General features: G+C 42.0%; 1 pseudogene; it reads left to right on the plus strand.

Annotated features, from left to right (window-relative positions):
• Positions 1-12369: 12369 nt before the first annotated feature.
• The window catches only part of LOC104655091, a 51505-nt pseudogene continuing 35910 nt past the window's right edge, over positions 12370-27964 (plus strand).

The raw sequence follows: 27964 nt of genomic DNA on the forward strand, positions 1-27964 counted from the left end.
TAATATTTTTCTTTTACCTGTAATTTCTCTTTAAAAAGTATGCTATTTACTTATTTGTGTTGTCAGGGAAATACTTTCTTTCTTCAATAATGCAAAATTGTAGAACTGTTTTTATTGTGTGTGTCTGTGTGTATCGCCACATAGATAAGTAGATATATAGATATATATGTATACTCCTGGAATTGTCAAACAAATAAGCACATGAGTTCTTCTTCATCCCATTATCTCCTACCTAGATGATGACACATACTCCCTGTATCACAATTGAAGAGTGGATGGATATATATACAGCTCCTAACCACGTTTCTGTTGTTTTTTAGACACTTGTCCGACAAAGTTTTTCTGCATTGTCTGCTCTTAGTTTATTTTCTGAATATGATGAAGAAAATTATTTCTGAGTAATCTGAAGCAATGTGTAATTATTATGTCATAAGTTGCAATAACTACTATTCTCAATTCTTCTGGCTTTTCTCTTTTCCAGTGGCTGCTAAAATCCTAGGATGTGATGCTTCATTTCCTGTCTACTTCCATTCTGGGCCAATGGAACTACCATCTCCAGTGGATTCAGAGTTGTGCTGTATGATACAGTAGCCACTAGTAACCTGTGGTTATTGAACACTGGAAATGTGTCTAGTTCAAACTGAGATGTGTTGTCAATGTAAAATACTCGCTACATTTCACAACGTGGAATAAAAAAGGGATGTAAAATATCTCATTAATAATTTTAAAATATTGATTTAATGTGGAAATGAAAATATTTTAGATATATTAAAATATTCTAATTAATTTCACCAGTTTCATTTTGCTTCTCAAAAATGTGGCTACTAGAAAATTTAAAATTGTTTATCTCATGTGTATTCTATTTCTATTAGACAATGCCAACATAGAGAAATACTAATAGAGAATGAGGCAAAAATGTATGGTCATTTCAGAAAGTCATTTTCGGATCAGCACTGGCCCTGAATCTCTGGTATGAGAATACACATGAAAGGCTTGTAGAAATGTATTCTGTCAAGCTTTATCCTGTCTTTATTATTTTGTTTCAAAAGTCAAAGCAAGTGAACACTATCAGTAGTCTTTTGCCTAAGACTGTTTCACCAGTTAAATTTTACTGTGTGACAAACTACTGGAAAACTTAGTGGCATATGACAGTAAGTATTTATTTCTCGAATACTGGAGAGTTAGCTTAGGTCCCTCATTAAGGTTGAATTCCAAATGGGGGACTGTAGCTGGGGCCTCTTTGCTTCACATGTCTCTCTTCCTCTAGCAGGCTAACCCAGGCATGTTCTCATGGCAATTGCATAGGAGTAAGATTGAGAGCAAATCCAATCTGACAAGCCCTTTTCAAGCTTCTCCTTACATCACATTTGCTAACATATCATTGGCCAAAGTCAGTCACAGGGTAATCCCTGAAATCAGAGTGGAAAGGCAGTATGAAATGATAAGGCAAAAAGCATGGACTACATAAACAAATGAAGAACGGGGGCCCATCTCTCCATTGTGATTAGAAGGAATTCATCCAAAAGTTTGGGAAAGTACTAGCATGTCTGGTTTCCAGTGATATTTCAGTTTTACCTCAATGGGATGGGAGGTGCTATTATGACCTGAAAGTCCTTCACTGTGTTTAGTCAAAAGTATACCTTTATGTTCCCCTTAAACTGCTTTTGAAACAAGCCATACCATTGCATAATTAGCAGAAAATATTCCATTCTCATTTTAGACAAATGTTACAAGAAAGTTTACTATAATTTTTAAGCTAATAAAGATAGTTTTGTACCATTATTATTATAATTATTTTATCATTATAATTAAATTTGTTGTTGTTACTATTCTTGACATGGAAAAAACAGCATTGTATATGTCACTAACGGTAAAAATAAAACTGGAATTGTCCAAGTAGCATCTATTTTCCCATACAGGGATGAGCTTGTGCATTTGGAACAAGGGTAATAGTTTCTTATTGGAGCAGCCAGCTGGATAGAAGGAAATGTTCAGGCCAAATGTTTGCTTTCAGCCAGTCTGTTTGACCATATTGAGAAGGGGTTACCAACTAAAACATTTGTGATGGATTGTGGAGTATGATATGAACCATGGAGAAGTTTTCATTGGCAGAAATAATTTGCATCCCTACTTTGAGCTGACTAGCTACATGATCTTGAGCAAGCTCCTTTAACTCTGAGATACTCCTTTCATATTCTAAAATGGGGCTAATGATTTTCCACCCACAGGGCAGCTGAAAGGATTATGTGAGATAACACAGCATTTAATATAAGACATGTTCTGAAAGTGGTAGTTATATTCTAATATCTCTGCACGGAACCGTTCTGGGGATTCCCTAATTTTTCCACCTCTATTTGTGGTTGACAGTAGTAGTCATTTAACACAGCTAAAATATTTTCTAGTTAACATCTTTTACTCATTTGTTTGCACATTAATTTACTTACAGATTAAAATTTTTTTTTTTTTTTTTTTTACAATTCCTTCATTCATTCATTCAACAAGCATTTATTGGTAGTTTCACAGGATGGATTTATCTGGAGGAGACATTCAGACAGAGTTTGAGGAACAAAATATTGATTAGAAGCCAACACCTGTAATGGTGATGGGGAGAAAGCAGGATTGGGCAGAGGGAAAGTTAAACTACAATACAGGACAAATGGGAAGCCGATGGGGTGATCTGGAGTGGGCCTTGCATGTTGGAATTGTCCTATGGCTGCATCTAGTCTCGATGACTGTACTTTGTACCTCTACTTTGCTCATTCACTGGATGAGGGCTGTCCCAGGAAGGACATACCATCAGGTGAGGTAAGGCACAACTGCAGTCTCTGAAGGCCCTGACAGCTGAAGGCTGTGTGCTGGCTACACTCTGCAGGGGCAGCAGGTCTTCCCTTGAAGGGGATCTGGGTGGTTCATCTTCATGTCCTGTGCTGGTGGCTATTGTGGGCAGACCTTGAGCTAAGTCCTGGGGTTGCAGTGCTGAACTGGGAAGACAAACTCCCTCATCCCGTGGAGCTAACAGCCTAAGCTGGTTTTGATAATTTTCAGTTGTCTCATTATTTCAAAGGAACAATCTTCTTTGGGTAGATTGCCTCACCACAGAATTGGGACAACAGGCTAATGCCCTCAGTTATTATTCAGGAGAGGAAGAAAGCAATGGGTGCCCTTGTTTATAGGTAACACAGATTCTGGGATATATTGAATTCTCTTCCATTCGTTTTTCTGCTGATTTCTACAATCTCACAAACACTGATTTTTCTATCTTGTGCTAGGCACAGTAGTAGGTGCTAGGGGTGCAATGGTGAGCAGTATACAATCTTATAGGGGAGACAGGCACATAAAGATAACCTCAACATAAAATAAGAAGTTATGAAGTAGAGACACAAAGAGGCTGCTAAGGACACTCAGAGACAGGAAAGCTTCCCTTGGCCTGGAGGTCAGGGGAAACTTCTTGGAGGATGAGATATCTGAGCTGAGTCTAGAAGGAAGAATACGAGCCAGAAAAACTAAGTTTCTACTCTTTAGTAATTTCCTTCTTATTTCATAGAAAAGAGAACAAATCAGAAGTCTTAAACATTTGTAGAAATAATCATGCAGAGAAAATCAAATGTTTATTGGGACAAACGACTTTTATGATCTTTAGATGAAGAAGAAGTTTCCCTTCATTTTCAGCCTTGACAGCTTAAAGATTTTCCTCACCTCACACTGGTTGATGTTGGTTCTTTGTAAATGATTTCACTCTATGTGTTAAAGTTTAATCATGACTGTAAGAGGCCATCTATATAGAAAAAAATCTGTGCACTCCTAAATGTTATGTGATACACAGTCACTTGATTTAATTGGAGTTCTGTTGAGCTGTTTCTGCTCACAGCAGCATCATGGGAACCCTGGAGGAGGCTGAAGTAAGCCTCGTGAATGTGAATGTGTCAGCCTCTTGCTCACACAGTAAAGCTCCTCTCGCCCTGCATCCCTGTCAGTTTCATGACTCTTGGGTGACAAACATTAGGATTCTGGAAACTGGAGATCTTAACAGAAGTGTATTTAACAGAGGCCATGTCTCCTTACAAATGGTTGTAAAAATCCATGTGCCAAGATATATTTGCTAATACAAAATTTGGGTAACTTTAAAATCAAAAGGTCTATTTGCAAACGTCATGGGTAGCAAACTGCCACAATAACTTCTCTGAAACTTCCACCTTAGTTAGCAGAGTTTCTATAATGACAGCTTTAATACAGAGGAATGAATATCAAATATGTGGACGGAGTTGAGATTTCAGTTTTTCAGGACTAATTACAGCTACCACCACCTGTTTAGTGTGAACTGTGTCCATGTGTAAATCAGAAATCAGCTGAGTTCACCTTTCCTCTTGGGCTCCTGAGAAAATGGACTCACACCCTAATTCTTTATGGCATAGAAAGTCCAATTCTCTCCCTAGTATTTCTATAACTTCCTGTGGCTTTCTGGGTCTCCTGGTCATCTCTGACTCCATTTCTAGCTGGTGCTGAATCCTTACATTCTGCTTGTGTTCTTGTCCTATATCAGCTTTCATGTCAACCCAAAGGAAGGTCAAAGGCCATTTCTCCTTGAATGTCTTTCTGATTTCCTCCCAAATATGCCACACATAAACTGCGTGATTGCTTTCACTGGAGATTTGACGGGGGTAGCCGATATCAATAATATTGGATTTCTGTATTCTTTAGTAAGACCTCTAACCATTTTTGCTGCTGTAGTTACAGATACCCAACCATTGCCCAAGGTGCTCCTTTTTCAACTCTCTCCAGGCCTCCTTTTTTCCATCTGTTTTTCTCACGCAAGATTACTGTTTAATTTTTTTTTTCAGACTGATTTTGCTATCTCTTTTCTGTTTCCTTCTATCATAGTAGGACTCAATCTTGGGCTGAAAATTTGAAAATACTAAGGGCTAGGCACCATCCCAAAAGTTTCTATTTAATTGGTTTGGTGTGGGACCCAGACATTGGTCTTTTAAAAAAAACTCAGCTTAATGTGTTTTGAAATATGCAGCCAGGGCTGAGAATCCCTCAAAATCTAGCCCATGTCTGCAGAGATTCATCTGGTTTGGCCTTACAGAAACTCTGCTACTATATGAAACACACATTTCTTATTATACATAGTTTAAATTTAATCTTTATAACAACTTCTACAGGTAACTATCAATGTCCACATCAAATTTATATATACTGAAGATGGAGGCTCAGGGAGGTCAGAAAATTGCTAAGATTTATACTGCCGGGAAATAGTGGAGGCGGGGTTTCAATCCAGGGCTGTGAAATTTCAAATCTTGTTTTTGTTTTTCCTTTTTAAATCCTTTTATTGAATCTCTTTGCTCAAGGAGGAGAAGCAATATGGACACATCTCTGTCTTCAATTATCTCCTCTTTTAGGTATCACTGCTTATTTTTCACCCATTTCTGTTTCTCTGGCTCCAGTAAAATCTCTGTCAATTTATATCTGGCGTATGTTGTTCTTTCTCCCAAGGATCTCTCTCTGTCCAAAGCCCAAGAACCTCTCATTTATTCCAGAAATATGTCTCCTTTAATAGTTAACATTTATTGAGTGCGTATTATGTACGAGGCACACTGAAATACAGGGAGGCTATGTAACTTGGCCAAGTTCACACAGCTAGTAAGAGCAGAGCCTGATTCAAACCTAGGTGTACTACTCAAATTCTAATGTGTACGGGAATCACCCGGGGACCCGATTAAACTGCAGATTCTGATTCTGCGGGTCTGGGATGGGACCAGAGAGCCTGCATTTCTAACAAGCTTCCGGGTGGTGCCTAAATCCGTCTAGTCCATACGCTCAATGTTGAGGATTTAGTGCTCTTTGCCTTTCTGTTTTCCCTATGTAAAACAGCTGGGGGCTAAGTGCAACATGGAGAATTTCGTATGCAATCTCCGCTGTTTCTTTTCCTGAGTAAAATGGACTATGGGGCACTGTGCTCCAGAGATCCCAGGACTACCAAAATGTCACAGATTCCATTTAACATTAATTCAAATAATTAATTAAAAAGCAGCCATTACTTAGATTTACAAACTAAGGTTTCCCTAAGAAGGGACAGAAAAGATTGATACAGGCACGGTAATTTCATCTTGAGAGGTAGGACCAGGACGTTTGATGTTGAAATGGCGACAGTAGATGTTTTAGATTCTGCTCTTCTGCTCCTTCTTTCATCAATTTAGTGAGAAATTTACTTTGGCCATCCCCACGCTTCTGTGAAATGCAAACTGCAAGGGGAACTTTAAGGAGTGACTCCCAACAGTTGCATATCATTCCACAGAAGCTCGCTTACTGAAGGCCATTTCTTCCACATGATTTTTTTTTTTTTTTTTTTTTTTTTTAGTTGCCATTCTTCATTTTGATGTTTAAATTTGCTGAAGCTATGTGACTACAGCAAGGGGTGATTAGTGCTTGGGGAAATCCACTTATCACGGAAGCCTGCTGCTGCCGAGAAAAAGGGCAGGGACACCCGTACTAGGCAGGGCACAGACTGCCAGCCAGTGTATGAAAAATACTTTTATTACAGGAATAGGCAGACCTCCAATATACTCGCACCTAGCATTGAGTGCATTGTACCCTACGTGGAATACTTAATTACAGAGGATAGTTATGGGTTCCAGTTGACAGAATCATCTAATCAATATTGCTTATGCCAAACTAATTTACTTGTCTTACAACTCACTAAATTTGAAATATGATTGATTTTCAAGTAGATGACTTAGAGGATATATAAGTTTTATCTTGGGGAGCTTTGTTTGAGTTTGATCTCTGTGGACCTGCAGGCAAGAAATCTCAAATCTCTTCGTTAGGCAGTATTTGCAGAATAATCACACCAGATATATTCCATTGATGCAAATAATTTGCCAGGACTCATTATTTCCCAGTAACTCACGCTGAATGGGCTATTTTCCAGTTTGTGAGGAGGGTGTCTCCATGGCAGGGTCAGTGAATTGTATGACTTGGGGAGACACTTCTTAAGAACATGTGCTGAAATGTAATGTCTTTGTATTTTACAAATAAAAAGATGTTCTGAACCTTCTTTTTCCCCTGCCATAGAAACCATCTCACTTTGTTTTCAGCAGTCTATTCTGTCTTTTCAGTGGTCTCTTCTTGCTGTGTGAAGGCAGTCCTCCACAGAGAAGTCTTTGACCTGCCTTCTGCATGTGCTGGAATCTGACAACCCGATGGCCACCATTAACCATTTTGCCCTAGCCACACGCTGAGGGTGATGGGTGGATTTGTGTGTGTGTGTGTGTGTGTGTGTGTGTCGGGGGATGGGGGGTGATCAAATGAATTAAATTTGGGCTGGTTTTCAGTCTTTGAGGTGGCAATTGTAGAATTTAATAATTTGAATAGATGCCTATTGACCTGATTCAAAAACTGTAAAAACTTGAAAAGGTACCCAGTGAAAAACGTAATAACCGTTCCCTCATCTTGTTCTTTTAGGTGCCTCATTTTTTTCTCTTCCAACAGGAAAACACAGTTTACTGTTTCTTTGTGACCTGCTAGAGTTGCCTCATGTATATTTAAGAAAGAGCAAATGTAGATCCATTTTCTCCTATTTTTATAAAAGATAGCATATTGTACACACTGTTCTGAACCTTTTCTTTAATTTTTTTTGTTGGTTTTTTTTTTTTTTTTTTTTTTTTTTTTTTTTTTTTACTTACTGGCATATCTGGGGAATTTTTCCATATCAATATATAAGAAGTACCCACTGGAAAAAAAAAACTGAATAACTTTCCATCACGTATATATGCCATAATTTACCTAATCAGTCCTCTCTTGGTAGACCTTTGGAGCCTTTCAAGTGTTTTGCTATTATGAATATCACTACAGTGAATAATTTGGTGCATAGGCACAGAAGCACATAATGACTTTGTATGTAAGTCCTTTTGCAATTGTGCAAGTGTATGTGTAGGACAAATTCCCCAAAGCGGAGAGCTGGGTCAAAGGATCATGATAGCTATTGCCAAATTGCCCTGCCTGGGTGTTGCGCCCGTTTACCTTCTCACCAGTAATGTACAGAAATCTGAAGCTGGCAGTTTTAATCCCTCTTGGCAAGCACTTACATTTCTAGGTCAGAAACTGTACTAGTCGAGGTTGCAAACAACAGAAAGAGAGTCCAGTTAATTTAAGGCAGAAAGAGTTTATTGGAATCGATTGGAAAACTGGAGCACAGACTTTGGGGAGACAAGGGAAGTAAAAAACAGGCAAAGATGTGCAGTGGGAACAGTCTCATGGGAATCCTATCTCCAGGCATAACACCTGTGACCACTGGCATCTCCGTGGTGCACCCCACCCCAGATCTTGCTCTCCCTGCACCAAATACAATCTCTAACCTCCTCTGAGATGTGAAATGGAATCAGATTTGGCTTCCATAGGGTTACAAAGGTGGGGGAGAGGGAAGGGAACCCCTGCAAAGCTCTCTGTGCCTTCTGGTAAGGACAGTTTTCAGATTTTAGGCAGCCCAAACAACGTGCTCTATGAAGACCAAGCTACCTCTTCATCTTTCTTTCAGTTGGGGTGCCTCCAAAGATACTTCTTGAATTGTTCGGGTTTTAGGACCTGTGTTTAAAAGCTCCTCTGGCTTTAGGATCTGAATGGGGCCTAGAATCTGCCACTGTATCCAGGACGGGATGAATGCATCATTTTAAGACTCAGTGAGTCAAGTCAGTAAGGAGTCTACCTTATTTACTGATCACCTGCTGCACGCTAAGTAAGAAGACACTTGGCCAAGGGTTCAGCATCAGGAATTTGTCCATCTAATTCTGCTTCAGCTCTTCTGATGGGTGGCTGAGCCTTGGGCAAGCCATTCTTCTTAAGCCTGTTTTCTCATCCATGATGCAGGGATAATAATATTGACCTACTTTCCTAGGGCTGTTGCAGGGATTCATTTAATTGATAGCTATAAAGAACTCTGAAAATACTTTAGAATCTCCCAGCTCCCATCGCCCAACACACATCTTTGCCTCCAAGCTCATTTCCCTTTGGCACTCCTGCCACTTGTCCTGTAATTTGGGTTGGCGCGAGGAAGGGAACAGACAAGGGATTGGGGCACAAACAAGACTTGTCTGGCAAATAAAGAGTCAGTGATCCTGAGCCAATGCAGAAGGACGGTAGTTAGCAGTTAGCAACTGTTGTTAAGGTTTTCGTGGTGCCCCACTGCCACAGGTCCAGCGAGCAAGGATCACAACAGATGCCCAAGTCCTAATTGCTTTCCCTGGTTGTCATCCTCATACATAAATAAATTAGCAGCCCAGCCCTTGACACTGATGGTATGAATGGCTCACCCTGAGCAGCTGTTACAGAGTGTCTCTGATATTAATCACATGCTCCCTCCAATGGCAGTGACTTTAAGGTGAAAATGCCTTGCTCTTGTTCCAGCAACTGAGGAGCAGTCAGTCTCACAGAGCGAGTATGTGCTTGTGCTGGGGAGAGTGAAGCTTTGATTCTTATCATTATGATAATCACAATAATATTTTTATATCACATTAGGGTTTACAAAGCATTTTACATTTGTGATCTCCACTGAGCCTCAACAATGTTTTGTGATCTCCATTGAGCCTCCATTGAGCCTCAGCAAAGGTAGACAAAAATGGTTATCTCCACTTATGATAGAAAAACACAAATTCAGAGAGATTACTGGCCCTAAGATCCTACAGCAGGGAAATGAAATCTTTTCGCCCAGCAAGTCTAGCACTGTCTGCGTTATATTATCCTCTTTCTTTAAATGATAAGTAATTTATCATTTAATGATATCTCTAGTTCTCCCCTTTGATACTGAAGTGAATTGACTCAGAAATGTTAAAATATGCACAACAATTCTTGATTAAATGCTCACTAGACCCCACATACTGTGCTAAATGCATCACAGCCAGAATATCATCTAATCCTCATCCAACTCTACTAGGTAAGTATCTGTGTCCTTCTTTAGAGATGAAACAAACTGAGGTTCAGAGAGGTTAATAACTTGCCCAAGGACACACAGAGTTCAAGCATTCAACTGCAATGCTATACTGCCAGCCTCAGAAAATCCTAGTAACAGAGCCAGCCATACCACTGCACAAGGCAGAGGACTGCTTTTTCATGGTTGGATGGAAGAAAGGGGAAGCTGCCTGTGGCCTGTAGCATCGAGGGTTGTTTCACTTCAGCTTACTGCACTGACTGAGAGTTTATTTCTATAATTTCAAGAGGAGAGTTGTAAACCCAGTGCAGTGGAGGGCGCTGGGGATACAGTAGAGGAGCAATGGAACATTTCACAAGCACGTGGTAGAACGCGCATGGCTCTCATGCTCCTGCCCTAATCCTGCTGCCTTCTGTGTATGAAGTGTCCCCTCCTACTGCGTTGCCCCCTTGTGAGGCAGGTACAGCCTGGAGCTAGACTCTTATGCTTGCCACATCACCTCTGAGTTTAGCTGTGGCTGGGGCGGGCAGTTCAGAGCCAGCTTTGTGCTTCACCTCCTGCTCAGAGTGTCTGACTTCCAGCATGTGTCTTATATTTCTGCTTTCTGTCCCAGGTTTCTGGGACTGAACTGAGGAATCTGGGATGCCTGAGGAAGCTTGGAAGACCCATACATCATTGGAGAGGGGTCAGGGGAACTCTGGGGAAATGCTCTTTCACCTCTCCTTGTGAGAGCACAGTGGCAACCCCCATAATAAACCTTTACTTTGTCTTTCTTTTTTTTCTGTTGCTGTACCCCATCTTTTGCTCCTTGGGATCACCTTAGAAATAATCTACATGCATCTAGATTCTTGTCTCAAGTCATGCTATTGGGAGGAACTCAAACTAGGAAAACATGTTTCTTTTCTAACAGCCTTTATGGTGTCATTCACACGTTATGTCTTCTAAACAGGGTGGCCAAATTGTGTGATAATTATGGTCTGCATTTGAATTCTGGCTTCTGTGAGTTCTTGGACAAGTTACATAACTTCTCTGAGCCTCAGTGTCTTATTTGTAAAAGGAGAATTGAAGTAATAACTTCTTCACCATGTATTTTTGTTGTTGTTGTTGTTTTGAGATGGAGTCTCGCTCTGTCGCCCAGGCTGGAGTGCAGTGGCGCGATCTCGGCTCACTGCAAGCTCCGCCTCCCAGGTTCACGCCATTCTCCTGCCTCAGTCTCCCGAGTAGCTGGGACTACAGGTGCCTGCCACCACGCCCAGCTAATTTTTTTGTATTTTTAGTGGAGACGGGGTTTCACCGTGTTAGCCAGGATGGTCTCAATCTCCTGACCTCGTGATCTGCCTGCCTCGGCCTCCCAAAGTGCTGGGATTACAGGCGTGAGCTACCGTGCCTGGCCAAATTTTATGTGTGTTAAATGCATGGGGCAGTGTCTAGTGTTCAGTAAGTGCCAATGTTGGTCCAGTTACTGTCTACTATGGTAATAAACAGGGGTTTTGGAATGGGAGGGGTTTGTCTGCATCCAATGTCATTTACTTGGTGTCCTGTAGCCTTTGGCAAGTTTCCTAGCTTTGTCTCCCTTGGTCTCCTTATGTATACAACGAGGCTAATGAGACTGGCTACATCATGGGGTGTAAGAGTCTAATGTTTTAAGTAGCTAATACACAGTCTGGTGCATAATAGGATTTCAGTATTAAATGTGGCTGTTATTGAAATGACAGTTTCTAGTTGGATTTAATGGCTTCTTCCTCTGTCATCTTTTCATACTTCCTCATATAACTTCTCATGGAGTTACTGCGCAATTCCTTGTCTCCCCCTCAAGACTATGAGCTTCTTAAGGGAAAGGGAAAGGGTTATGAGTCATTTGTCCCTGAAGCATCTGGTATTATACCATGACATTCAGGCAAGACGATCAAAGACAGTTTTAGTAGAGAGTCAGAAGCAGCGCTTTTGGGAAGCGCTCTAGTTTGGCTACCTCAGTGAACAAGAAAACTGTGGTTCCAGAGTTCCAGAGACATTAACTGAGTACTGGCAAATGCCATTGACAGGGCAGGCAGAAGGCAGATGAGAAGCAGCTGAGAGGAACTGGCCTCATTCGGCTAGTGGCCTAAGGCGGTCTTGGTTAAAGACGCTTTTCCTGGAGAGGCAGCAGGTTGAATTGTGGAAGGGGAAGTGTTAGCCACTAGTGTTGGTGAAGGTAAGATGCATCTTCTAGGAGGCATTTAAGGCTTTTCAGAGGTGGGATTGTCAGCTCGACCATGGCTTTCCCTGAAAAAGAGACTGAGGGCATGCAGGGGAGCTGGAGGGAGACCTCTGTGTGACACCTGGGCATGGGGCTGTCCTGGCTGTGAGGGGTGGGGTGAGGGCGGAGGGCCAGAGGAAGCTCTCTCTAACCTTATTTCCCTTTAGTTTCTCATGTGAGTACACCCTCAACATCAAGTCAGATAAAGGTGAACATGCCCTGGAGAGAGGAAATCACAGGATTTGCTTGTGTGGCTGGAGAGGGTAGTACAAGGGTGGAGAGGGGCAGCAGCGTGGACTGGCAGATAGCAGAGAACTGCATCTGCAGAAGAACTTTGCTCAGGGCTGACAAGGGGAGTCGGCTTCTTTGCTACCTGTCCTGCATAGCTGAACAGTAGGCCAAACTTACTGCAGCTTGTGGCTGGCGTGTGAGCCCTGATCTGCCTCAAGGATTCCAAGGGAGATTCATTTCCTCTTATTTTTTCTTGGGCCTCCATTTCCCTCAACACAACCCTTCTCAGCTAATCCCTCTGTGCTGGCTTCAGAAGAAACTGAGAGATTGGTAGCAAGGAGGTTGGAAGCCAGAGGTGGTTTCTCCAAGTTGGGGATTGTGGTGTTTGAGGCATTGCCATCTGTCTTCGGGGCAGACTGGGAACTTCGGTAGGGGAGTAGCTGAGAACTGCTGCTCTACTTCATCTCTGATCATGGTGGAAACATAGGGATGGGATATGGCTAAGGGGTCATCTTATCCAGACACCTATGCAATGCAGGATTCCACTTAATGACTTCTTGTACAATGACTTAAGGCTCACTCCCTCTGGAAATGATCTTGGCTGAATATTTCCACCCTGCCCCCCACTCCCTCCAACAAAACTCTTTTCAGTTTCTTCTTACCCATGTGGCCACTCCTTAGTTTCCCCTCTGATTTCCTTTTGCATATTGGTGTTGCTGGTTCTTTGCCCTTGGCCTTCTTTTCTTCCCACTGACTTCAACTGCCTCTTACAGATCCATGACCTCCAGTTCTATAGTGCCAGTCCTGATTACCCTGTTCCCTGGATGTCCTTTATTTCTCCAAACATGGCAGAGCCAAAACAGAAGGCATTAACTCCTCCCCCAAATGTCCCTCTTCTGAATTCCCTAGCTCAGTGAATGGAGTCACTTTTCACCCGGTTTGCCTAGTCCAAAAGCTGGGTACCATCAGCTACTCTCTTAAATACTGCACCCTCCCACCCTGACCCCACCGCTGCCTCCTGACCCTTGCTGCCGACAGTCTCACGCACTCCCCAGAACCTCCAGAGATACATGTCACCAGATGTGCTGATTAATTTCCAGGTGCCCTCCAGGCCCATCTCCCTCCTTGTCTTCCCTGCTCTGTGCCCCAGGAGGCTGACTTCTGGGCTGCATCATCTAGGATCTATTGCCCTCCTGTTCTGAGTTGGTTTCTGTCAATGGGAGGTCCTGGAAAGATAAATAAGTTGATGCATTTATTATTCCCGCCCCTTCCCTACCGGGCTGTGGTTTGGCAGTGACTGCATTTCTTCCCCTAAGGTCTTGGCTCCTGTGAGCCAGCTCTCTCCCAGGGGTTCAGCCCTTTCTAAGTTCCAGTAACCACTGCCTGCCCTTGCTCCTTCAGGTCTAGGGCTGGTAACAGCTTCCTGCTGTTGTTAGTGCTTCTGTGTGATTGTCCCTTTTGGTGCTTGTAACCCTGCCTACACTTTTCTGTGTATTGTCCCTTTAATAAACTTTCTGCAGCTATATCTTTAAGCACCCTAGATGTTTCTTGCTAGGATGCTGCCAGATATATCAGGTCATGCCATTACTATCACCTTCATCTTCCTCAACTCTAACCTTGACTATTTAGAAAAACAGGAAACTGGTTTTCTAAAACGAAATCACAAACAGTTCCAGGCAATAGCTCCAGCCACATGCCTCATTATTGTATTTGACCTGACTGTCTTGTGGTTCTTCTCATCAGTATGATGTAGAATCATTAGTCCCATACTTTGGCTTTGTTTCCTGCCTCAGGTAGCTTTGAAGGCCCTCCGTACTTCTCTTCAAGTTACCTACAGGGTGTTGACATGTACTCTTTCCCTTGGATGCTTGCCTTCTCTGTAATATACAAAGTGTGGGGCCTGCACCATCAAAGCTGACTTCATGGGTGTGAGGTCCTGTACTTAGAAGGGCCCAGTGCTTGGGTTCATGCTCTTCTGTTACTGTCTTGAAACTATTAATAATTTTTTAAATTTATTTTGTTGTTGTTGTGAGTACATAGCAGGTGTATGCATTTATGGAGTACATGAGTTGTTTTGATATGCCTAATAATCACATCATGGAGACTGGGGTATCCATCCCCTCAAGCATTTATCCTTTGTGTTACAAACAATCCAGTTATACTCTTTTAGTTATTTTCAAATGTACGATTAAATTATTGTCAAATATAGTCACCCTGTTGTGCTATTAAATACTAGGTCTTATTCATTCTATTTTTTTTGTGTTCATTAGCCGTCTGCACTTTCCCCGCCATGCTGCCACTACTCTTTCTAGCCTCTGGTAAACATCCTTCTACTATCTATGTCCATGAGTTCAATTGTTTTGATTTTTAGATCCTACAAATAAGTGAGAACATGTGATGTTTGTCTTTTTGCGCCTGGCTTATTTCACTTAACATAATGACCTTCAGTTCCATCTGTGTTATTGCACATGCGCGATTCTGATTCTTTCTCTCTCTCTTTCTCTTCCTTCTTCGTTTCGCGCTCGCGTTCTGGAGCGCTCTAGGGAGGGACTTGATCAGGGTTTATGGCGGGCTTCGTTTCCTTGAGGGCTTCTTTCGGGTGGGCGGGCGGGATTTAGGGAGTTTCGCTCGAAGCTCTCTCTCTATCCTCTCTCTTCTTTCTTCTTCTTTCTTCTCTTTCGGGCTGTCTTCGTTCTTCTTTTCTTCTTTTCTTTCTGTTTCTTTCCCTCCTCCCCCATTCCTTCCTTCTCCTTTCCTTTCTTTCCTTTCCTTTCCTTTCCTTTCCTTCCTTTCCTTTCCTTTCTTTCCTTCTTTTTTCTTTTTTCTTTTTTCTTTTTTTTTTTTGAGACAGAGTCTAGCTCTGTTGCCAGGCTGGAGTGCAGTGGCACAATCTCGGCTTGCTGCAACCTTTGCCTCCCGGGTTCAAGCGATTCTTCTGCCTCAGCGTCCCGAGTAGCTGGGATTACAGGCACGCGCTACCACGCCCAGCTAATTTTTGTGTTTTTAGTAGAGATGGGGTTTCACCATGTTGGCCAGGATGGGTCTCAATTTCCTGACCTTGTGATCTGCCCACCTTGGCCTCCCAAAGTGCTGGGATTACAGGCATGAGCCAAATAGTACTCCATTGTGTATAGGCACCACATATTCTTCATCCATTCCTCTGTTGATGGACACTTAGGTTGCTTCCAAATCTTAGCTATTGTGAACAGAGCTGCAACAAACATGGGAGTGCAAGTATGTCTTCAATTTCTACTGATTTCCTTTCTTTTGGGTACATGCCCAGCAGTGTGATTGCTGGATCATATGGTAGCTCTATTTTTAGTGTTTTGAGGAACCTCCAAACTGTTCTCCATAGTGGTTGTACTAGTTTATATTCCCATCAGCTGTGGACGAGGGTTCTCTCTCCACATCCTCACCAACATTTGTTATTGCCTGGCTTTTAGATATAAGCCATTTAAACTGAGGTAAGAGGATATCTCATTGTAGTTTTGATTTGCATTTTTCTGATGATCAGTGATGTTGAGCACCTTTTCATATGCCTGTTTGCCATTTGCGTGTTTTCTTTTACCCACATTTTCATTTTGCAATGTGCCCTTCAAACAATAGAGCTGTTCATGTGTCCCATACTATGATTTAGGTAGTGTATGGGCACAACAATGAATGACACTGAGTCACCTGAAGAAGGAAAGGGCCTCCTTTTCATTTATCTTTCGATCCTTCTGATTATTTCCCATCCAAGTACTAACTAGGCCCAAGCCTGCTTAGCTTCTGAGATCAGACGAGATTCAGGGTGGTATGGCCATAGACTCTTCTGAATATTTCAAGAAAAATATTTCATTTTGGTGCCAGCATATCTTTAACAGCTCTCTTGACACTTGCTAATTCTCTCCTTTCTAAAGTAGAACATGGGCCTCAGATTTTGGGCCTACTAATAACATGTCAGGGCCACATAAGAACACAATTTCTTTCATGGTTCCCTTTTATTATGGCAAGTGATACCACTTTTTCATTTATGGAACTAATAGAAAGTTTTCATTAAAAATGAATTTAATGCCTGGTGCAGTGGCTTACACCTGTAATCCCAGCACTTTGGGAGGCCCAGGTGGGCAGATCTCAAGGTCAAGAGCTCAAGACCATCCTGGCCAACATGGTGAAACCTTGTCTCTACAAAAAATACGAAAATTAGCCAGGTGTGGTGGCAGGTGCCTGTAGTCCCAGCTACTCGGGAGGCTGAGGCAGGAAAATCGCTTGAACCCGGGAGGCAGAGGTTACAGTGAGCCCAGATCGTGCCACTGCACTCCAGCCTGGCGACAGAGTGAGACTCTGTCAAAAACAATAACAACAATAACAACCACCACCAAAATGAATTTAAATAAAACATGTGGATTCATTAAAAGTAAAATGTTATGTAAATAAGTGTAGAGGTGATATTTGGATATAACAATGATCTTGAAGACTTTTGAGAGTAACTGAAGTTTGGGTAACACTAGCTTAGGATAAGAACTATTTTTCCTTCTACCCTCAGCTCCCCAGAAGCCTATCCCAAGCCCAAGTGGTCCTTGAGGAATTCAGGAGAAGGCTGTTCTGGAAATTAATATGAGAACTGCATAGAAATAATTAATGTTATTCTCAGTTGAAGTCTTTGATTCAATTTAAACAGCTCTGATTATGATACTTATACGTTTAACCCAGAAATGGGTGTAGGAGGAGCAGAATCAGGGGGAGGCTGACTCTAAGACCTAATCACGCATTTATTTATTGCTGCCCTCCACACTATGCCTGAACCCCGACAGATAAGCAGAGAGAGGCAGAGTGAGGTGAAATAATCCCTAGGGGCAGCTGAAGAAGACATATACTTCTCTACAAGCCTAAAACTCCTAAAGTCTCTTAGGCTTGGGGTTTTGGTGCTCAAATGGCGTGGAGTTAAACCAGGAGTAATCAGAGGTGGTGTTTACCAAAAAACCAGTTCCCAAGGTTCTTCTTGGATGGCCATCCTGAGCTGGTGATGCATGTCCAGTCTATGCATCTTTTCATCCCTGCGTATGACATTTAAGGTGGCAGAAACTTTCCCTACTGGCTACATTCTTCATCTTATTACACCCATCATTGATTTCATTGGCTGGCATTTAAAAGAGGAAGCTTATTAAACTAAGCTGTTATGCTTGTGGTTTTAGAGGTTGGCACAGCAAATAATTATAAAAAAGGAAGACGCATGCATGGGTGGACAGAAGTGTGTCTCTCCTAACAATATACAAACATACTTCTAGAAAAAAAAATCCCCACTAGCACAAAGCATCTCTGAGTGCATTTTGCAACAGCAAACTCTTAATTTCACTATCCTTCTGGACTGTAATAAATGATGTGAAATGATTTCATTGGATAGGAGATGGAAGTTGGTGCAAGTTCCTGGGCCCAGCCCCATATGTGCGGAAGTTATAAATGTGGTCCAGTTTCATCCCATTCCTCACAATTTCTAGGTAAATCAGGTCAATTACAGTTCCATCTTCTGCCACAACATCATGCTCAGCTTGGACAACTCAATATAGGGAACCCAAGTGCAGGGTAGAAGTTAATTATTGATAGTAATAACGAGGATAATAACATTAACTGCTCTGCTCCAGGAATGAAACACAGAGCCCTTACTTAAGTCATCTCCAGCTCTTACAGAACATTTGAAAGCCAAGTTTTATCCTCACTTTTTAAGTGAGCTGCCCATTTGCCTGTTTGTTCTAATATCAATTTCCTGCCTGTTCCTTCTCTTGCTGTGTTCTGTATTTCAGGGAACTACATTTTCTAGGCCCCCTTGACAATAACCCGCCAGGTAGCTTCAGCCGATAGGAAGTGCTGCTATGAAACTGGGGGTGAGAGGAAGTGAGGACCCAGGATTTTCTCTCCTAAGCACCGTCCCCCACCTCCCCGCTACTTCCCTGGGTGGCAGCTCTTGCGTAGCAGCATCTCCTTCAGTTCTGCTGGCCGCCTGCAGCTTCCTGGCCCTGATTAGTTACACCACGTCCTCCCATGTTCCTCCAACGGCAGGGTGGTAGCAGCTTCCTGCAGTTGTTAATCTCGGTGCTGCCTCACTGTGTTGTGTTTGTCTCCTCAGTTCTTATAACCCTTGGGTAAACAATTCTTTAGTAAATTTCCCCCCATGTGAGTGGTGCAAACTGTTCGTGGTTTCCTGACTGGATCTGACTGATATGCCATGGCAGAGGTTAGCGAACTTTTTCTATAAAGGGCCAGATGGTAAATATTTTAGGCTTTGTGGGCCAGGAAGCAAAATTGAGGTACTTATTATGAAGGTATTTATATAACAAGAGGGAAAACAAATTTCCACAAGTTATTTTAGCTCACAGACCATACAAAAGCAGGTGCAGGCTAGAACTGGCCAGCAGGAAAGCACAAGATGAACCAGTTAAGCAGCTACTCCAACAACCCCAGCAAGAGTGGGTGGTGACTTGGACAAGGATGGTGGCCCTGAGATGGAACATGGTGGTTGGATTGGAGTCATGTTCTCAATCTTAAAGCCAGAGTGATTGTCCTGAAATACAAACCTGATCATGTCACTGAGTAAAACCATCCCAAAGTCCTAGATTGTTTACAATGCAGTTGGTGAGGACTACTCGAAGGACTCAGTAGCCATCTATTCCAAACCTCCATATGAAGATGCTGATGGGATGAGGAAGAACCAAGGAAAAGAGAGGGAAGTGGTGCAGTCTGTTTCTGTGTGGCAGCAGGGAAAAGGGATGAACAACAACTAATTTTGATGGATTTGGAGCTGAAAGGAGTTATCGTCTGTCTGTAATGCTTTCCTTCATTCCAGAGTTCAGGACTTTTCAAGGCCAGCAGTTTGAGGGATTTGCTGCTAGCCCAGTTACATTAAAAAGGTGAATGTGTACTTTCATGTAGAATTCACTCTGATGGGAGAAGGTCATTGTCATGTTAAAATACCATTTGCTTCCAGTGCAGTGTTACTTCTTTCCAATGAGTATGTTACCCTCCAAGCATCCTGGGCCCCAAGAATGGCCTGGGGTACTCTTTTCACTCCTGACCCCACACAAGGCCCAGGCTCCTGGCACCTCTTTTCCTTAGTATGCAAGGACTTCCCATCCCACACAGCTTTAAAGCTTAACCTAAGGCACATGGAGAGACTTCAGGGATCTATAAACTTGGATTAAAAAATTATTTATTTTCACTGACATCTGAAAGAAACTTAGCACTTCTTTCTGTGGTAAGTGTAGGCCAGAAACCCACCATAGAACAGTTCCAGACCGGGCACAGTGGCTCACACCTGTAATCCCAGCACTTTGGGAGGCCAAGGTGGGCGGATCACCTAAGGTCAGGAGTTCGAGACCAGCCTGACCGACCTGGCAAAACCCCATTTCTACTAAAAATACAAAAAAGTTAGCCGAGTGTGGTAGATGTGTGCCTATAATTCCAGCTACTTGAGAGGCCGAGGCAGGAGAATCACTTGAGCCTGGGAAGCGGAGGTCGCAGTGAGCAGAGATTGCACCACTGCCTTCCAGCCTTGGCAACAGAGCGAGAGTCTGTCTCAAAAAAAAAAAAAAAAAAAAAGAATTAGCAGTTCCAACACATATTATACAGGTATTTTCATATCACACAGCTATTGTAGATATTTTGAAATATTAATTACTTCTATAAGTCTAAGTTATTGCACCCACCACTAGATCTTATTATTTAATGTTTAATAAAGACATACAACTATCAGTACATCACCAATTTTTTTTTTAATATCTTGGTAGCTGTATTCTTTTGTTATCCTTAGTATTTATTTTATATTCATAAAAACATGGTTCAGGGAAAGTGCTAATAAGCTTCAACAGTCTCCCAAATCCTGAAGAAGAGCCCAGTCCCACCCCTCAGTGTTTCCACTCACAAGAAATATCAGTGGATGGTGCTGTTCCCAGTTGGGGACAGGTATAAAGCAGAGTTCTCCTTCCTTAAGCACTTTGTGCTTAAGAGGGAGCCAACTGTGCTCCCAGCCTTCTCCAGCACAGAAGCACTTAGCTAATTGTGCTGAACTCAGGGCCAGACCTCAGGGAGGGAGAAGCAGCTTGTCTGGGCCCCTTTGGCAATCAGTTACTCCCCCAAGCAGAGAGATTGATAGCTTCTGCACATCTTGGCCCAGCTAATAATATCACAGATGCTGTTTTAATTCCAAAGCACAGAGCCACCCCCAGACTTTCTTTTTAACCTCTCTGCCTAAAATGGGACGTAGTGAAGTGGCTTTCAGAGACAAAGTGACTAAGCCACTTTGGGTCCATTTTAATACTTACGCATCATGATTCTGTTCATTTCCACAGCTCACCTACTTTCTGGCTACCAATTTGGATTTTCTCCCATCCTTTGGTTACATTTCTCAATTTCTTCTTCTTCTTCTTCTTTTTCTTTTTTCTTTTTTTTTTTTTTTTAGCTGAAACAATCTCCTTCCCTGCAGGTTCTGAAATTGCCTTTTCTCCTACTGGAAACCCTTGGATTTTTTTTTTTTTTGTCCTTCTCTGGACTTCTCTAATCCTTGATAGGGCTTGAGAAAACAGAGGTCTCTGAGTATGAGCGATGGGCTGGGAGTGGCGAAAGAGGAATTGGTTATTGTTTTCCCCCTGCTAGTTGTTCAGAGACACTTGCAATCCTGCAGGGCCCTGAGAAGACCTTTTGAACGGATTTCTCCATGACATTGCTGAGAACTTATCCCTGAGAATATGGCCGTTTCCAAGTTCAGCCTGAAAGCTCAGAAGTTTAAAAAACAGTTTCTGACAGGAACTCTGTGATTAAAAGTGTTGAACTTTCCCACTGTGGTTACCTAGAACTTAGCTGCCTTCCTCTCACTATTTGCTAATTTACCCTCTCCTTGTGTCCTTCTAGTATTTCCAGGGGACTTCCCCCACCCCCAACCCTGGCAGCCAAGAGTCCGACAGAGCAGGGGGCCGCAGCCCCTGGGCCATGAACTATTAGGAACTGGGGCTACACAGCAGGAGGTGAGCGGCCAGCTAGTGAAGATTCATCTATATTCACAGCCACACCCATTGCTCCTGTAACTGCCTGAGCTCCGCCTCCTGTCAGCTCAGAGGCGGCATTAGATTCTCATCGGAGCTCAAACCCTGTTGGGCGCTGTGCATGCGAGGGATCTAGGTGGCACACTTTTTATGAGAATCTAATGCCTGATGATCTGTCACTGACTCCCATCACCCCCAGATGGGACTGTCTAATTGCAAGAAAACAAGCTCAGGGCTCTCACGGATTCTACATTACAGCGAGTTATATAATTCTTTCATTAAATATTACAATGTAATAATAATAGAAATAAAATGCACAATAAATGTAATGCACTTGAATCATCCTGAAACCATCCCCCTCCACCACCCAATCTATGGAAAAATTGTCTTCCATGAAACCAGTCCCTGGTGCCAAAAAGTTGGGGACCACTGAAATAAAGCATTGCCAACATGTGACCCTGCCAGGAGCTTCTCTGAAAGATCTTATAAGACTTGGGGGACACTGGTACCTCGATCAAGCAGTGTAGCTGTTTTTGCTTTTGTCTCTGTATTTTAAGCATAGGAAACCCCAGCACAAGCAGTATCTTGGACTCTTTCTGGGTAGAGGATTATGTAATTCAAGTGTTCCTATTATTGCACTTGTGTTAGTGACAGGCGCTGATCATGACCACGCTTGGGTGCAACCGGCTCTTAAGAACTCATGGTAAGCTTGGCTAGTTTACATTCTTCTTAATTGAATTCTTTCCTTTTTGTCCCCCACAAACAATAAGGTTTCAGGGTCTCGGAAGGAAGTTGAATTCCACTGAAACAGCAGATAATTTTAAAATGATACTGTAAAAGGTGTGCATAGGGTTCAGGGGACCCACAGGGATGCTGAGACCCCCCAGAGACTAGACTGTCCCTAGACCTGAAGGGACAAGTTCAGCAGGCAGTGTTATGGGAGTCCTATGAGAAATGGAGCCATAGAAGAGGGGCTGCCCATCTTTCACAGGAAGATGTAGCCACCTTCAGAAATGTGGTGCAGAAGGAGGGAGGGTTGGGTTGAAGAATATCCTGGCCTCACTCCCTTCTCCTGTCCTCACATTTCCTTCTAGTAGTTCACATTAGTTGGCCCCTGTCAGAAGCCAGAGAGCAAGGAGCCTTCTGTGGCCATATGGGGTACAGGGCAGAGGGGAGAAAGGCAGAGGATGGATCTGGGTCAGGGGCAGGCTCTGGAGAATATGGTGGCGGATGGGAGCAGCAGCAGTGCTATTTGCTGGACTGGGCTGGGTGTCTGCCTGAGCCACGCGGATGGGAACAGCAGCAGTGCTGTTTGCTGGAGTAGGCTGGGCGTCTGCCTGAGCCACGTGCCCTCCAGTGTGTGGTACAGTTCTTCACTTTTCACAGAAAGGTTCTGACTCGCTGAAAGATGAGTAAGCAAGTAAATTTTATTAAAGACAGTTTAGGAGCGGCGGAAGTGGGCTTCATCCCACATTCCATGACATCCAGTGCAGTGTTACTTCTTCACAATGAGTATGTCATCCCCCAAGTGTCCTGGGCCCCACAAATGGCCTGAGGCACCCTTCTCACTCCTGACCCCACATGAGGCCCAGGCTCCTGGCACCTCTTTTCCTTAGTATCCAAGGACTTCCCATCCCACACACTTATAAAGCTCTCCTTTCTTAATCAGAGCAATCTATGTATTGGCTTGTCTAGATTTATAGTCATGTTTGAACTTTGTGTAAGTGAGAAAGTTCTTCCTTAGAAAGCAGTTGGAAAAACGGTTTTGATTTTGGCTTACATGTTTTTTGTTTTGTTTTGTTATTGCAGAACAGAAAACTGGGAAACCCTGAGTTCTTTGCTCTTTGGGCTGCAAAAAGACAGACAGGACAACAGAAACTTGAAGTGTTAGACAATATCAGATTTTGAAAATAAAGAGATTTCCTTTCAATGTTTAATTGTGGTAATAAACACATAACATAAATTTATCCTTGTAACTTTTTTTTTTTTTCTTTTTGAGATGGAGTCTTGCTCTGTCCCCAGGCTGGAGTGCAATGTCATGTTCTCGGCTCACTGCAACTTCTGCCTCCTGGGTTAAAGCGATTCTCCTGCCTCAGCCTCCCGAGTAGCTAGAATTACAGGCGCATGCCACCACACTTGTCCTTTTTTTTTTTTTTTTGTATTTTTAGTAGAGACGGGGCTTCACCATGTTGGTCAGGCTGATCTTGAACTCCTGAGCTCGTGATCCACCTGCCTCAGCCTCCCAAAGAGCTGGGATTACAGGCATAAGCCACCACGCCCAGCACTTGTAACCAAGTTAATTGTACAGTTCAGTAGTATTAATTATATATTGTGCAACAGATCCTTAGAATTTTTCATCTTGCAAAAGCAAAGCTCCATACCCATTGAACAACCATTCTGCCATCTCCCTTTTTCCTAGACTCTTGTAACCATGTTTCTACTTTCTGTTTCTGTGACTTTTGCTAATTTAGATACTTCGTATGAGTGGAATCATATGGTATTTGTCTTTTTGTGACTGGCTCATTTTGTCTAGCATAGTGTCCCTAAGCTTCATGCATGCTGTGGTATGTGATAGGGTTTTTTCTTTTTAAAAGTTGAATAATATTCCATTGCAGGTATATTCCACATGTTCTAGTCTACTCATTTATCAGTGGAAATTGGTTTGCTTCCATCTCTTGGCTATTGTGAATTATGCTGTGATGAACGTAGATGCAAATATCTCTCCAAGTTCCTGCTTTGAATTCTTTTGGATTTATACCCAGAAGTGGAACTGCTGAGTTTTATGGTAATTCTATGTTGAATATTTAGAGGACCCTCCATACTGTTTTCCATGGTGGCCACAATAGTGTATAAGTTTCTAATTTCTCCACCTCCCCACCAACACTTGCCATTTCCTGTTATTTTTCACTTTTTCTTTCTTTTTTTGATTTTGGACAGCAGCCATTCTAATAGGGGTGAGGTGATATCTCCTATCTTTGTGGTTTTGATTTGATTTCTCTAATGATTAATAATGTTGAGCATCTTTTCATATGTTTGTTGCCCATTTGTATATCTTCTTTGGAGACATGTCTATTCAAGTCCTTTGTCCTTTTTGTTGTTGTTGAATTGTAGGAGCTCTTTACATATTTTGGATATTAACCCCTTGTCAGATATGTAATTTGCAAATATTTTCACGCATTCCATAGTTTGTCTTCTCACTTTGTTGATTATTATTTTTTGAAGGCAACGTCAGGTTTTTGCTTAACTTCTCTAATCATAACCATCTTTGGGCTCTTGTTCAAAATATATTGTATTCCCAAATCATTTTCCTAGAAATTCTGATTCAGGAGCTACAGTTCAGGGCCCATGCATCTGCATTTTCAACCAGGACCTCAAGTGATTCTATCAAATACATTTGCAACACTTTGGATTCCACTATAATTGTGTTTCTCAACTGCGGGGCTGCACAATGGAACCAAGTAAAAAATATTAATATCTGGTCCTACTCCCAGAGTTTCTGATTTGAGAAAAATCAATTGTCAATAAATTGAGATCTAGGTGTTGGGATTTTAATAAGCCCTGAGGTGACACTATTAACCAGCCAGGCTTAAGAGCCATGGCTCTATCTTCCCCTTCAGGTCAGGGACCCCACTCCTGGCATAGTGCCTGGCTCAATTTGTATTTGTTATACTCCATGCCTCACTTTCTTGTTTTGAAAGCGATTCTTATATTTATTACATTTGAAAGTGGTTCTTGTCTGGTGGGGTTGAGAGCCTTATACATGAATCTGACATCTGTGGTCAAAAGTCTCCATGTTGTGGTGAGAAGTTGAAAAAAAACCTGAATGTCAGTTTGTGCACGGATGAGTCAGTGAAGGTCTGCTCTTTTGTGATGAGATCTGAATGTTTCCTTCTGCAGAAGTGACAGGCACTGATTAAAGAATTTGGCTGCCTCAACTGCTCAAAATAATGCACATTTTATCACTGGATTATCTAGCATGGTTAAGTCCACAGCTGCTTGCAATTACCCTGGACCCTGTGAAGTCATCTCTTTATTCATGGCAGGTTATTCTTCTCAAAGATTAATATGTGATTATTTAAAAATTATTTTTACACTACCCTGTGTAATGTGGATGTGTGGTTTTGTGGCTCTAAACACCAGTATGGGGCAAGAAAAGCTAGCTGGAGAATTTATAAATTAGCTTCCACTTATCCTTCAGACAAACAAGCTATTTATTAATAGGGGAGTGTGGTAAGAGAAAAGAATGTGGAATTGAGATTCCAGACCTGATTCTTTCGCCTGCTATTTGTGGGCTTGTGGGGCATGACATCTAAACTCTCTTGGTCTCACCTTGTTTATCTGTAAAATGGAATAAAAGTACTCACTTGGGCTGCAGGAGGACCAAATGAAAAAAGACATAAAAGAGATTTGTTGACCTTGGTATGCAAATAAATGTTATGCCCTTAGTAAGTGGAAGGTGACCTTGACCCTGTTGCTGCTGTTGTTATGAGCTGTTGTGTCTATCAGTGAACATTGGTTTTACAAATCTCTTCTAGATGAAAGAGGCAAACTCTTCATCTTCATAGTGCCTGCAAGGCTCCAAAGAGCACACAGCCACAAGGACATGAAATATTTTTGAGCACATTTCCTCTCTGTACATGTTTGCCAAATTATTCCAAAATATGACCAGCGTCCTATTGGATGAACACAACTGCAGGCCATAGCACCATTTTCTTCTTTCGCTTTTTCAGATGACCAGTCTTTTCTAGCTTACCCAGCATCCGTAACCAAATCAAACGTAGAGAGAAATTGCCTGTAACTAGAACTCATTCATGCCAAAGTGTTGACATGCCTATTTCCAGATGCATTGTAAGTCTGTTTATTTCTACTTGTGGACCCAAAGCCATCTGTCATGTTATATACTAAAAAGTTTTGTATAAATTTTTTCTTCAGCTGATAAGATGTATATTTTTGAAAGCGTGGATACATTTAAGATTTTAGCATGGGATGGTGATTTGGAGAATAAAAGTTGTTGCTCTCAGGGGAGGGATATAGGGTGTTAAAAAAACTCATGGGGAGAGGATCAAGAACCTCTCATTAAGGCATGTGAAAGTAATGTTGATATAAAAGACAGGAAGAAGATCTTTACTGAGCACCTACTATATACTAACGCTGTGTTAGCTACTGCATTTCGGTTTCTCATTTGATTCTTTAGTGACCCTGCTGGAGAGGCACTCATTTCAGTTTTACACAAGAGGCCTAGAGATGTTATGTGGTTTGATCAAGATCACACAGTGTGAGTGATTTGTTTGATTCCAAAGCCCATAAATGTTCTTCTTTACCAGTCTGACTCAGGGGAGACCAACCACCGTGACAGTGAGTAGAGACAGACACTTGAAAATTATCAAAGAGATGGATATTTGGAAACACAAAAATTGTTTGATATATAAAATACTGCTAGCAAGACTCATTTATGTCCCATTTATGCCTAATTACCACATAACACAATAATAATTATGATTAAATATCTGACAGATGAGTTGGCTGTACATTTTATTTGATCCAAATAGAAAATACAGCACATATGGGCTTTATCTTCATCATTTCTTGCCCACACAGCATGGTCATTTCTTTGGTCAGCAGTTTCAGGCCACCACCTGTAGTCTAGACATAAAACAAGGTAGAGCCACATATAGTCTTTGCATTAATGTCAACAAAAGAATAATCCATTGATTTGCTAATTGTTCCTCCTTGCTGTGTACAGGTATCATTAGGAAAAACAAATACATTTAGACTTCAGTGACTAAAAGTTCCTGCTTTGGTTATTTAATTTGTTGAGACTGGTTTTTAAATTTTGAGATTAAGATGAGTGTCTAGGCCTGCAGTGAGTGAGCAAATTAACTGATTTGTTCTTGGAGAGAGAAAAGAGGTTGCTTAAAATGGCAAAGAATGAGGGTATGAGTGGCAGGGAGATGCAGCTATAATGAATCAGGAAGCAGTGGATGAGGATTCAGAAAACCTGGTTTTGCTATTGTTTGCTATACAACTGTCACCTCTGCGTATTAATTTTTTAAATCTCTAAAGTGAGAATAATAATAATATCTATCTTATTTGGCATGTTTGAGACTCTTAATGCAAACTCTGAGACAAGAATTTTGAGTGAAGTTTCTTTAGTTTGGAGGTGATCCAAGGAAGCATAGTGAGGTAATTGATGAGCAAGTGAGAGGTATGGGTAACTGGGGGTCAATAGCATGAGGATGCTGTATTGTTAGCTACTGCTATGTAACAAGTTGACCCAAAATTTAGTGATTTAAAAATAACAAGTATTTACTGCATTCATATTTTTTACATCTGGAATTTGGAGTGGCTTATCCAGGTGGTTTTAGCTCAGGATTGATCTCACATGAAATTATATATAGTCAAGACATTAGTCAAAGCTGCAATAATCTAAAGGGACGAGTGGGGTTGGATGATCTATTTCCAAGGTGGCTCAGCCATGTAGCTTGTGAATTGGTGATGGTTGTTGGCAGGAGACCTCAGTTCCTACCTGCATCAACTTCCCCACAAGCTGCTGGAGTGTTCCCACGA

Source organism: Rhinopithecus roxellana, chromosome 1 (genome assembly GCF_007565055.1).
Source record: "Rhinopithecus roxellana isolate Shanxi Qingling chromosome 1, ASM756505v1, whole genome shotgun sequence".
Taxonomy (NCBI): domain Eukaryota; kingdom Metazoa; phylum Chordata; class Mammalia; order Primates; family Cercopithecidae; genus Rhinopithecus; species Rhinopithecus roxellana.